This window comes from Capsicum annuum, chromosome 8 (assembly GCF_002878395.1).
Source record: "Capsicum annuum cultivar UCD-10X-F1 chromosome 8, UCD10Xv1.1, whole genome shotgun sequence".
NCBI lineage: Eukaryota > Viridiplantae > Streptophyta > Magnoliopsida > Solanales > Solanaceae > Capsicum > Capsicum annuum.
The window spans coordinates 48,525,007-48,536,302 of record NC_061118.1 but is presented as its reverse complement, the minus strand read 5'-3'; the positions used below and the strand labels follow the sequence as shown (position 1 = coordinate 48,536,302).

Below are 11,296 nucleotides of genomic sequence, written 5' to 3'. Positions count from 1 at the left end.
ACAAGATGCCTTGAATAACCAACTACATTCCAGAGATTTGCATAGCAAGACATAACTAAAATAAAGGCCAAAAACCAATATGAAATTACATTAATCAGTTTTTATATGAATCACCAAATACCATAGAAATCACCAGTTAAATTAGAATTTGAGCCATTTAACATATGAATAACCAGTTAAAATGTATCACAAATATAAAGTTAACCTATTAATCTGCAATTATATGAATCACCAGTTATATGAACCAGTAATATGAATCACCATTTATATGAAACACTAGTTATATGCATCACCAATATTAATCACCATTTATATGAAACACCAGTTATATACATTATCAATATGAATCATCAGTTATATGAAACACCATTTATATGCATCACCAATATGAATCACCAGTTACATGAACCAGTTATATGAATAACCAATTATATGAAACACCAGTTATAGGCATTACCAATATAAATCTCTAGTTATATGAATCACCAGTTATATGAATCATCGGTTATATGAATCACCAATTAATCACCAGTTTTGTTAACATATAAATCCTCAGATGGAATGAACCACCAATTATATGAATCACCAATTAATTATTATGCAAATGTATCACTACAAATTTCAGATGTATCAAATTACAAAATAGATCAAAAATTATCGTTGAAAAATTAAAATGAAACCTCTGCTTGTCAGATCTCTCAGCTCTGAAATTGAACCTGCACTTAATTGCATAGTTACACATTACCGAGACAACAACAACAACAACAACAAACCCAGTGTATTCCCACCTAGTGGGGTCTGGGGGGGGGGGGGTAAGATGTACGCAGTCCATACCTCTACCTCTGAAGAAGTAGAAAGGCTATTTCCGATAGACCCCCGGCTCAAGGCACGAGATACCACACAAACACATAGTAAAACACAGAAGCAGATTACATAACATAAATACGGCACCCGTAAGTAATATAAAACAGAGGAAAGCAGAGAAAAGCACACAGATTCGTAATAAAACATGGAACACGGAACACGGAATCATAACAGGAATAAAACCCCCACCAAGTAATTCCCTACACTAGCGACCCAAACTGGCCCTAGTCCTCTGCCGTAATTCGCGTCCTCCAGACCTTCCTATCTAGGGTCATGTCCTCGGTGAGCTGTAACTGTTCCATGTCCCGCCTAATCACCTCACCCCAGTACTTCTTTGGCATACCCCTACCCCGCCTAAAACCATCCAACGCTAGCCTCTCACACCTACGGACCGGGGCATCCATGCCCCTCCTCTTCACGTGTCCGAACCATCTCAATCGTGCTTCCCGCATCTTGCACTCCACTGAGGTCACACCAACCTTTTCCCAGATAGTCTCATTCCGAACTCTATCCCCTTTAGTCAGCCCACACATCCAGCGCAACATCCGCATTTATGCCACCTTCATTTTTTGGATGTGGGAGTTCTTAACTGGCCAACACTCCGCTCCATACAACAAGGCCGAACGGACTACCACCCTGTAGAATTTGCCTTTAAGCCACGGCGGCACCTTCTTATCACACAGCACCCCCGACGCGAGCTTCCACTTCATCCATCCCGCCCCAATACAGTGCGAGACATCCTCGTCAATCTCACTGTTACTCTGGATCACGGACCCAAGATACTTGAAATTATCCCTCTTACATACCTCCTGTGCTTCCAGCTTCACTACTACCTCATTCTCCCGCCTCACGTCATTAAACTTGTATTCCACATACTCTGTCTTGCTTCTGCTCACCCTGAACCCTTTAAACTCAAGAGTTTGCCTCCACACCTCTAATTTGTCATTCACACCCCCTCGAGTCTCATCTATCAGAACTACATCGTCTGCAAAAAGCATACACCACGGCACCTCCCCTTGAATACGCCGCGTCAACACATCCATCACCAACGCAAACAAAAAGGGACTAAGAGTAGATCCCTGATGCAATTCTGTCAGGACAGTGAAATGCTCTGAGTCTCCTCCCGCCGTCCTCACCTGGGTTTTCGCTCCATCATACATATCCTTAATTGCTCTGACATATGCCAGCGGTACTCCACTCACCTCCAAGCATCTCCAAAGCACCTCCCTGGGGACTTTGTCGTAAGCCTTCTCCAGGTCGATAAACACCATGTGCAGATCCTTCTTTCTTTCCCTATACTGTTCCACCAACCTCCGTACCAGGTGGATTGCCTCCGTCATTGAGTGGCCGGGCATAAATCCGAACTGGTTTTCCGATATTGACACTATCCGTCTCAGCCTCACCTCGACCACTCTCTCCCAGATCTTCATAGAGTGACTCAATAACTTAATCCCCCTATAGTTATTACAACTCTGAATGTCCCCCTTATTCCTATAGAGCGGGATCATGGTACTCCACCTCCAAGCCTCGGGCATCTTTGCCGTCCTGAAGATTTCATTAAACAATCCAGTCAACCACCTTACACCAGCCTCTCCAACGAACTTTCAAAACTCCACCGGTATCTCATCCGGCCCCGTCGCCCTACCCCTTCGCATCCTGCGGACAGCCTGTCTAACCTCTTCTACCTTAAAACGTCTACAATAGCTAAAATCCCGACACTCCTTTGAGTGCTCCAGTTCTCCTAACACAATAGCTCTATCCCCTTCGTCATTCAAGAGCCTATGAAAGTACAACTGCCATCTCTTCTTAATGTGGCCGTCCTCCACCAACACTCTACCGTCCTCTCCCTTAATGCACCTCACCTGATCGAGGTCACGACCCTTTCTCTCCCTAGCCTTAGCGAGTCTAAACAACTTTTTCTCCCCTCCTTTCCCCTGTAACCCTGCATACAAGCTCTCAAAAGCGGCTGTCTTAGCTGCCGTGACTGCTGACTTAGCCTCCTTCCTCGCTAGCTTGTACTCTTTCCTGTTTACCCGCTTCTCCTCTTCGTCCTTACTTTTTACCAACTTAGCATACGCCCCTTTCTTTGTCTCCACTTTCTTCTCCACCTCTTCATTCCACCACCAATCCCCCCGATGGTGCCCGACTCGGCCCCTAGAAACACCCAACACCTCACTTGCATTCTCCCTGATGCACCTTGCCGCTCTTTCCCACATACTATCCACGTCCCCCCTACACTCCCACACCCCCATTCCCGCCAACCTCTCCCCTATCTCCCACGCATTCACTGGCGTCAGGCCGCCCCACTTAATTCTAGGTCTACACTCCTTACTCCTCCTCTTTCTATTCTTCTTTATACCCAAATCCATAACCAAGAGCCTATGCTGGGTCGAAAGATTCTCACTCGGGATGACTTTACAGTCCTTACACAACGCCCTATCCCCTTTCCTAAGCAACAAAAAGTCAATATGGGTCCTGGCTATCGCGCTTCGAAAGGTGATCAGGTGCTCGTCCTTCTTCGGGAAGCCCGAGTTTACCACCACCAACCCAAAGGCCTTCGCAAACTCCAATAGGGTCGCCCCCTCTTCATTTCTCTCCCCAAAACCAAAACCACCATGCACATCACCAAAGCCTCCCGGTAACGCCCCGATGTGCCCGTTGAAATCCCCTGCTACAACAATCTTCTCCGAACTAGGCACGCCTCTCACCACCTCCTCCAAAGCCTCCCAAAACTGCATCTTCTTCTCCCCCTCCGATCCCACTTGCGGCGCATAAGCACTACACACGTTCAGGGTAAACCCCCAAATGACCAACTTAATAGTCATCAACCTATCGTTGATCCTCTTCACCTCCACTACCTGACCTCTAAGCTCTTCATCTACTAAGATGCCAACTCCATTCCTACGCCTCTCGCTCCCAGAGTACCACAGCTTGTAACCATCCACATCCCTAGCCTTAGACCCTACCCACTTGGTCTCTTGGACACACACAATGTTGATCCTCCTCTTCCTAAGAATCTTCACAAGCTCTATGGACTTACCCTGAAGGGTCCCTATATTCCAAGACCCAACCCTCAGCCTACCGTCACTATCCACACGCCCTAAACTACCCCCCCCCCCCCCCCCCCTCGCGGCCAAACCTTGGCCTCCCTCCCATTCCCGCCCTCTCCTCATCCCCCGCCCCCACCACGGTCCCACGCCCCAACTCCCTTGGACATGACCCTATCCACCCATTACCGCCCACAGCCACAACTACACGAAAGTATGAAAAAATATAAAGATACACAGATATACACGGTGATAGTATCAAAGCAGCAGCAAGGAAATACAAGGCTCACACAAATTCAAAGAAATACTCCCGAAACAAAACTATACAGATTCCCAGCCGATAACCCAATCCAAAGCAGTGCAAGAAACGACCACAGCAATAGCAACAACAGACAACAGACAATATCCACAAATCCCACGCAAGTCAAGGTACAGGGGCTACTACTAGAATAATACGAAGAATGAAATATGAAATAATGAAATAATGAAATAACAAAGGTTAGAAGTCACCGAATTACGCTTGTAGACCAAGCTGGAAACCAATCCCAGTGTTGACCGGCTTTCGGGGGATTCCGGTGCTGAGATGAAGCTGTGGCTGCTGGAGACGGAGTGGCGGGTGCAGACAGAGTTGCGGCTGAAGACCGAGCTTCGGCTGTTGGAGATCGAGTTGGCGGCTGGAGATCGGGCGGCGGCTGGCTGGAGGTCGAGGTGGGGGGAGGGCTGGTGTACCCCGCCGAGGGGGGGGTATGGACAGAAAAGAGTGGGGGGTGGGGGGTATGAACAGCAGGGGGGGAACGGCTTGGAACCGGCGGTCGGCGACGGAGGGTGGTGGGGAGCGGCGCCGGGGATCGGAGGTCGGGGCCGGCGGTTGGGTCGGGTCGGCGCCGAAGGTCAGCGACGGCGACGGGGGTCGGGGACCGGGGCGAGAGAGAGGAAGAGAGGGTAGGGAGAGAGAGAGAGTCATTAGAGAGAGAGAGAGCCTTTAGCGCGGCGCCGGAGGTCGGCGCCGGGGACCGGAGGTTGGGTAAGGTCGGCGCCGACGGTCGGCGACGGCGACGGGGGTCGGGGACCGGTGCGAGCGAGAGAGAGGGGGAAGGGAGAAAGAGAGAGAGCTGTTAGGTTGAGTAATCAAATGACAAGCCAACAGTGCCAGATATCTGACATTTCAAACAAAATCCAGTCACATTACCGAGACAAGTGTAGCTTTTTTTTTTATACTTTTGGTCCACCTTTACAATACTGTTATAGCAATCACTTATTAGTTTTTCACCACCTATATTCACAACTGGCAGGGATTCAACGTTACCAACTACAGCTACTGTAAGTTCAGACGGCTCAATAAAATCATAGCACTCAATTGTCATATCATCCGCGTCAAAATCATTTCTGTCAATTACAATATCACTCGTTGTAATACACAGTGGATACTTCCCAAATATAGTTTCAGATTTCAAAATTTGAAGAAAAAATTTCATAGTCATATCATTATGAATCTCTAACGCTGATGAATTATCTTGCACAATGTATTTGGCATGAATTCTTTTCAGAGATACGCCAATTTTCAATTGAATTGATATGGTGTCCATTAAATTACGGTACGGTATTTTTTCATAAATTATAATACCGTCGATCCGATAGCTATCGTACCTTATTTCTAAAACCCATTCCTCAAAATGACGCAACAACACGTCACGAGTTGCATTGAAGATAATCAAAAATTTTAGAAAAAATTGATCTTGTAATCTGGTATGCTTCAAAAATTTTGGTTCGCTTCAATTTTGAGCTCTTGTTGAATGAAATTGCATTTTAATGCTTGTAACAATTTTGGCATGATTTGTGTTGTTGAAATCAAAGAAAATTTGTTACTTACTTAAATAAAGAATTGATTTGTTTCATATGTATCACTTTTTTATATGTATCACCGCTTAACATATGTATTACCATTTTAAAAATTCGGAATAAGATGTAATTAGTAAAATAATTAAAATTTTATGTAATATCACTTAAAGATTTAGGGATTTATGTAAGTTACCTTTTCCTAAAATCAAACTTGGGCATGTAACTCATTTATATTATAAATAAAAAGTATCAGTCCATAAGGAAAGGGCCAGGTTAAAAAGTGACCCGACCCAAAGAAAAATAAACAAATTACAATTAGACAAAAGATACAGAGATGAAAAATCATTTAGGAAATATCTTTAAAAAACCGGGAAGCTTCTTGTCCAAAAATTCCTCAACTTCCAGCCTTGTTAAAATTCTCTTTCAGACAATTAACGCCGTCCCCAGTTAGCTCTAGATGTTAATCAACTAGTTCTTAGATGATCTGAACATTAGGCTAGAGAATTATATGAAATTTTTCTTCTATCTTGCAAATCTTATCAGCTATCCGCAACTGGAATCAATTTTTTTCATCCATCCTCTACACAAATCAGATAAGTATCTCCCCTTTCAATCTCATATAAACATTGTCATTTTCCTCTTCCTTCTTATTGGTGGACTGAATCTCTAATAAGATTGATACCACCACCAGACCCGAAGTAAGGAAAAAATAAAATTCTTATAGAGATTCGGTTGTTGTTCATTTCTATGCAGGTTAAAATTACTCTTCCAGATCCAATTTTCCAAGGTAAAGAACCTAGTTGCATGCTTGTTCTGACTTGATATCTATTGAACACCTCAAATCTCACAGGTGCGGATACTCAAATCTTTTTGAATTCACTTCAGACATAGCTAGCAATCTAGACACTTATATCCTTATCAACCCAAATTTGAAATCACAACATTCGTGAATCCTGCATAAAATGGTCTCCATGTATATGTATTCTCAGTTGGTCATAAAATGGACTGAAAACCTTCTTTTGTCAAGTGTACACGTTGCAAGTAGATTACCATTTAATCATTTAATTCCATCATAAGGTATGTCGACATGCTAATATCTCTTTTCAATATTTGAGAAATATAGTTACGTTAAACTTAAAGTCAATATTAAAATTTTTTAGAGAAGAACTGGGAAAATTGACAATCCTGCTAAGTCAAAAAATAGTTTGAATGAAGCAAATGGTATTATTGTTGTGGTCATTTCTCAAATTAAATAAATAGTGTGGTCAGTGTGAGTGACTAGGTGATGGGCTTTGTATGAATAAAAATAATTTTCTGGCTTACACCCAAGTCAATAGAGGAAAAAAATTTATTTACCTTGGTGATTCTTCTCGAACTCACATTTGGAAAAATATTGGCTTTCATTAACGTTTCTATGTTCCTAATATTTGAACAAATTGGGTGATGTGAAATTACTAGAAAATATTGGTGTAACGCTTATTTGAGAATTTTATGGCTATTTTAAGGAAAAAAGATATAAAATTACTATTAAAGTTGTCTCGAATTTGTAAGTAACACTTTAACTTTGCAGAGGTCCTATTTCCCCATAAAATATTTTGAATTAAGATTAATACATCCTTTCCGGATCAATTCTAATTTTTAGAAAGTAAGAACTAATCAGTACCAATTACTAATTGACACGTGTGAATTTAATCTAAAATATATTTTTTTGGTTTTCCCTTATATTTTTCTTTCTTTTTGTTCTCCGACTTTTGAATTTATTTTCTCTCTCTTACTGAACTAATTTTCCCCACGTTCTTTTCCCCTTTCCTTTATTTTAGTATCCCAGACTTAAAACTTACTGTTAATTTGCTATGACTACGGAGGAATAGTAATGACTTATTTTTTTTGGTGATTTTTGTGAATTATTCATTTTGGTGTAATTTGACCATTTTACCCCTCTCCGTAGTTTCTTTGTGGTATTTTTAGGATATGAAAATGATTGGCATGGTTCTGACCTCATTTTCGTGTGATTTTTGCAAGTTTATGATTTTTGGTGGTTAAAAAGGTTTTATAGTTGACTTCGGTCAACATTTGATGTTCTATGCATCATATTGCAAAACAAACTCCGCCAGCAGATCCGAAACGTAGATTTTAGGTTGGTAACATGGTTGGTGTGATTTCATGACTTCGATACATTTTGTTCATCGGTTTAGAAAGTTGTGAAATAAGATTTCGGGGGGCCAGTTTTGTGAAAATGATATTTTTTCAAAAATTCAATATCTCCATTGAGTTCGGAGCATCAAATTTTATAGGGTAGGATAGTTCGTTTGAATTCTTAGGATTCCGGATGAATCTCGAGAGGTCCGCAGAGACTTCGAATTCTCCAAGTCTGCAATTGATGCACCACTCAGCTGGTGCATCCTCTTAAGCGATACTTGGGTCACTAAAGCGAAGGTTGCTTAAGTGGCCATCCGTTCGCTTAAGCGACCTGGCTTAACCAATCGAGTGGTGCTTAAGCGATGACCAGCTCGTTTAAGCATGTGTCACTTAAGAGGCATTAGGTCTGCTTAAGCGAACACATGCAGATGGGGTGGGTCTCGCGAAAGCGGCACTTGGCCGCTTATGTAGCCTAGAGTTTGTTTAAGCGACACCTGGGTAATATATATATATACCTTTTTTTATTCTTCACCATTTTTGACACTTAGAGCTTAGTGTTTTAGAGTTTTGGGGCGATCTCTTTATTTTCAAGCATAGGTAAGATCCGAATCTCTATCGGTTATTTTTCTTTGATTCTTTTCACTTAAATCTTGTTAAAACTCAATTTCAAAAGTGAAATTTGAAAATTTTAGCCCGGAAGGCCTAAAATAGTAATTCTTCGATTTAAACCCCAATTTCAACCCACTCTCACTTGAATTTTCTTCTGTGGGTTCCTTTAATAAGGGGTAACATATTTTTGAACTAAAGTTTTAGTTTTACCCTTTTTTTTCGAAAATCCATTTCGAGGGTCTGTTTTGACCGCAATCCAAGAATGGGCAATATGGATATAGTTGACTTTTTTTTGATGCGTAGATTCTATATTTATATGTTTTAGTTGTTTTCAAGTCCATTCGGGAGAGAAAGGCTCCGTGTTGAAGGCTTTCAGACTTGATTTTCTTCATTCTAGATAGGTTATGACTTAGCTTTCTTCAAACTGGGTTGAATAGTTAATATTAATATAAAAGCACGTTATGAGTGTGAAAACTAATCATGAAAATGATTTTATTATTGTTTTATGCCCTCTGTGGGCCTATGTTGTTGTTATTTGGTGATTTTGAGACATTATTTTCTGTGTGTGACCGTGTGGGGTCTTATATGATGTTATTGGCCTGGTACTCATGTAATTCATTGTTTTCTTCTTGGTGGAAAATGTCTAAGTTATTATTTATGTGGTATCAAATGGCATATTTTTGTATATTGTACTCTATTAGTTTATGGACTATATTGGATCATGGATGGTTCAAATATTGAGTGGATTTATGGCTCACATGGTTGGTATATTGGTTGGATTTGAAAATTTTCATTTTGGTTGATTGTGAATATTACATCCTTATATCATATACATTCATGAAATATTATTACCAACTTGAAAATACTAGTTTTTCTGATAGAAAATGTGACATCTTTAAAAATTCTTTGCGATGTATGTGCCGAAGAGGAGTTATAGATATTGGATTGATATTGATTATTGCATTATATATGGGTGACGAACCCCACATGGGTCTTACCTTAGGAGCACAGCTCGTTAGGTATATAATGTGCAATAACCCCATTTCATTGTTATACATTATGCACATTTTGTGTTGCATTTCGTTCTTGATTTGACATTTATCTATTTGTGCTTCTTTCTCGTACTTGTATTTGGTATATGTGTATATTGTAGAACTGTTAGTGAAAATGGTGTAGGCTACCGTTTGGGAAATTTTTTAACTACAGGTGATGTGCTCATATTGTGTATTTTATATACTTTATTTTTTATTTTACTCAGTTGGCCTATAAGACCTACTGAGTACAAGTGGACCGTACTCACCCATACTTCACCCTTTCGGTACAGATCCAGGTACAAATGCGTTGCACGATGGTTGATTCAGGTAGTGTTTGAAGTATTTTTGAGGTAGCAGTCGATCTATGTTTTCAGAGTTGATCCACTACCTCCTCTTATTTAGTTTATGTCTTGTTTTGTATTCGAAGACAAATTATATTCTTTTTGAGCTATCAGTTGTACATTTTGATGTCGAGATGTAATTAGTAGGTTCTTACAATGTGACACAAGATTTTGGGAGAGTTATGGTTTCTTTGATTATGTACTTTTCTGTTATTGTTGTATATGTGTGGTTCGGGTTTGCTCTAGAAGCTTTACCTTGGATTTTGATGTTGTTGTTCCCTTTCATATCAGTTTGGGAGATAGACTTACTTGTCAAGGCTTGTAGCGATAAGTGCCATCATAATTCTTTAATTTTTGGATTGTGACAGAAATCCAACACAACGTATATGAAAATAGAAGTTGAAAAGTTGAATGACGACAGAGACAAGAACTGGGATGATTAAAAGAACAGAGATAAGGAAGATGTATGAACTAAATCTTGTCGCCGAAAAAGATGGTTGCTGAAAACCGTCTCTATCTCCACTTTTTCTTTTAACTATTTTTTTTATCTCTATCTCCACTTTTTCTTTTAACTATTTTTGTTTAATTTCTGTATCATTTTCATCACAAAAATAAACATGGGTCACCATAAATCATGATTGGATTGTGAATTAAGTGATAGAAAACAAACATGAATTAGTTTTAATCTTTGTGAAATTGTGCAATGTGATTTGTTGACATTGAAAAATTGAATTATTAGGGTTTTAATTCTCAATTTTCAGCAAGTAGATTGAAGATGTAATATTTAATTAATCAGTTAGAGTTTTTGCGCAGAATTAGAGGTTTGGGGAAAAGGAGAATCTGTTGGAAGACATAAAATTTATAAACACAATCACAAGTTGTAGGGAACTGATTTTTGAAGAAAATTAACGATTTTGTTATCCTGCGTAAGTTATAAGGAACCGATTTCGAGACCATTAATGACGTTGAAGAAGAAGAGAGAAACAAAAGAAAACATTGAAAAAGAAAAGAAAAAGTAAAATAGAAAGAGCCAAGTAGGAAAATATTTTTAATAAATAAATAAATAATTATTATTTGTTCTTCACATCTCTCACTCTCACTCTCTTTAGGAGAGTGAGCAACACTCACCATCCCAGATAATTAAAATGACATGGTAACATCAATTCGAAATTACTTAAATGGCATAGAACTCCTGCAAAGTTAAAGTCTAATTGCAAATTTGAGTCAACTTTAATGATGATTTTATGTCTTTTCTCCTATTTTAACTAACCATGATTATTATTTCACAAAGACAAACAACTATAAGCATGATTTGATTATATTGAATAATTTAGTCATGAATGACAATGCTAGTAACTTGTTTGATTGATTTCTTTTCGTGACATGTTAAATTTTAATATTTTATTTTATTTTATTTTATTTT

At 39.7% G+C, this 11,296-nt stretch overlaps 1 long non-coding RNA gene across 1 annotated transcript; it reads left to right on the top strand.

Moving 5' to 3' along the window:
* The first annotated feature begins 6,042 nt into the window (after nt 1–6,042).
* Nucleotides 6,043–10,071, top strand: LOC124886618. The gene is made up of 2 exons (XR_007043977.1): nt 6,043–6,600; nt 9,823–10,071. It is a non-coding gene; the product is annotated as an uncharacterized LOC124886618 (long non-coding RNA).
* Nucleotides 10,072–11,296: the final 1,225 nt, after the last annotated feature.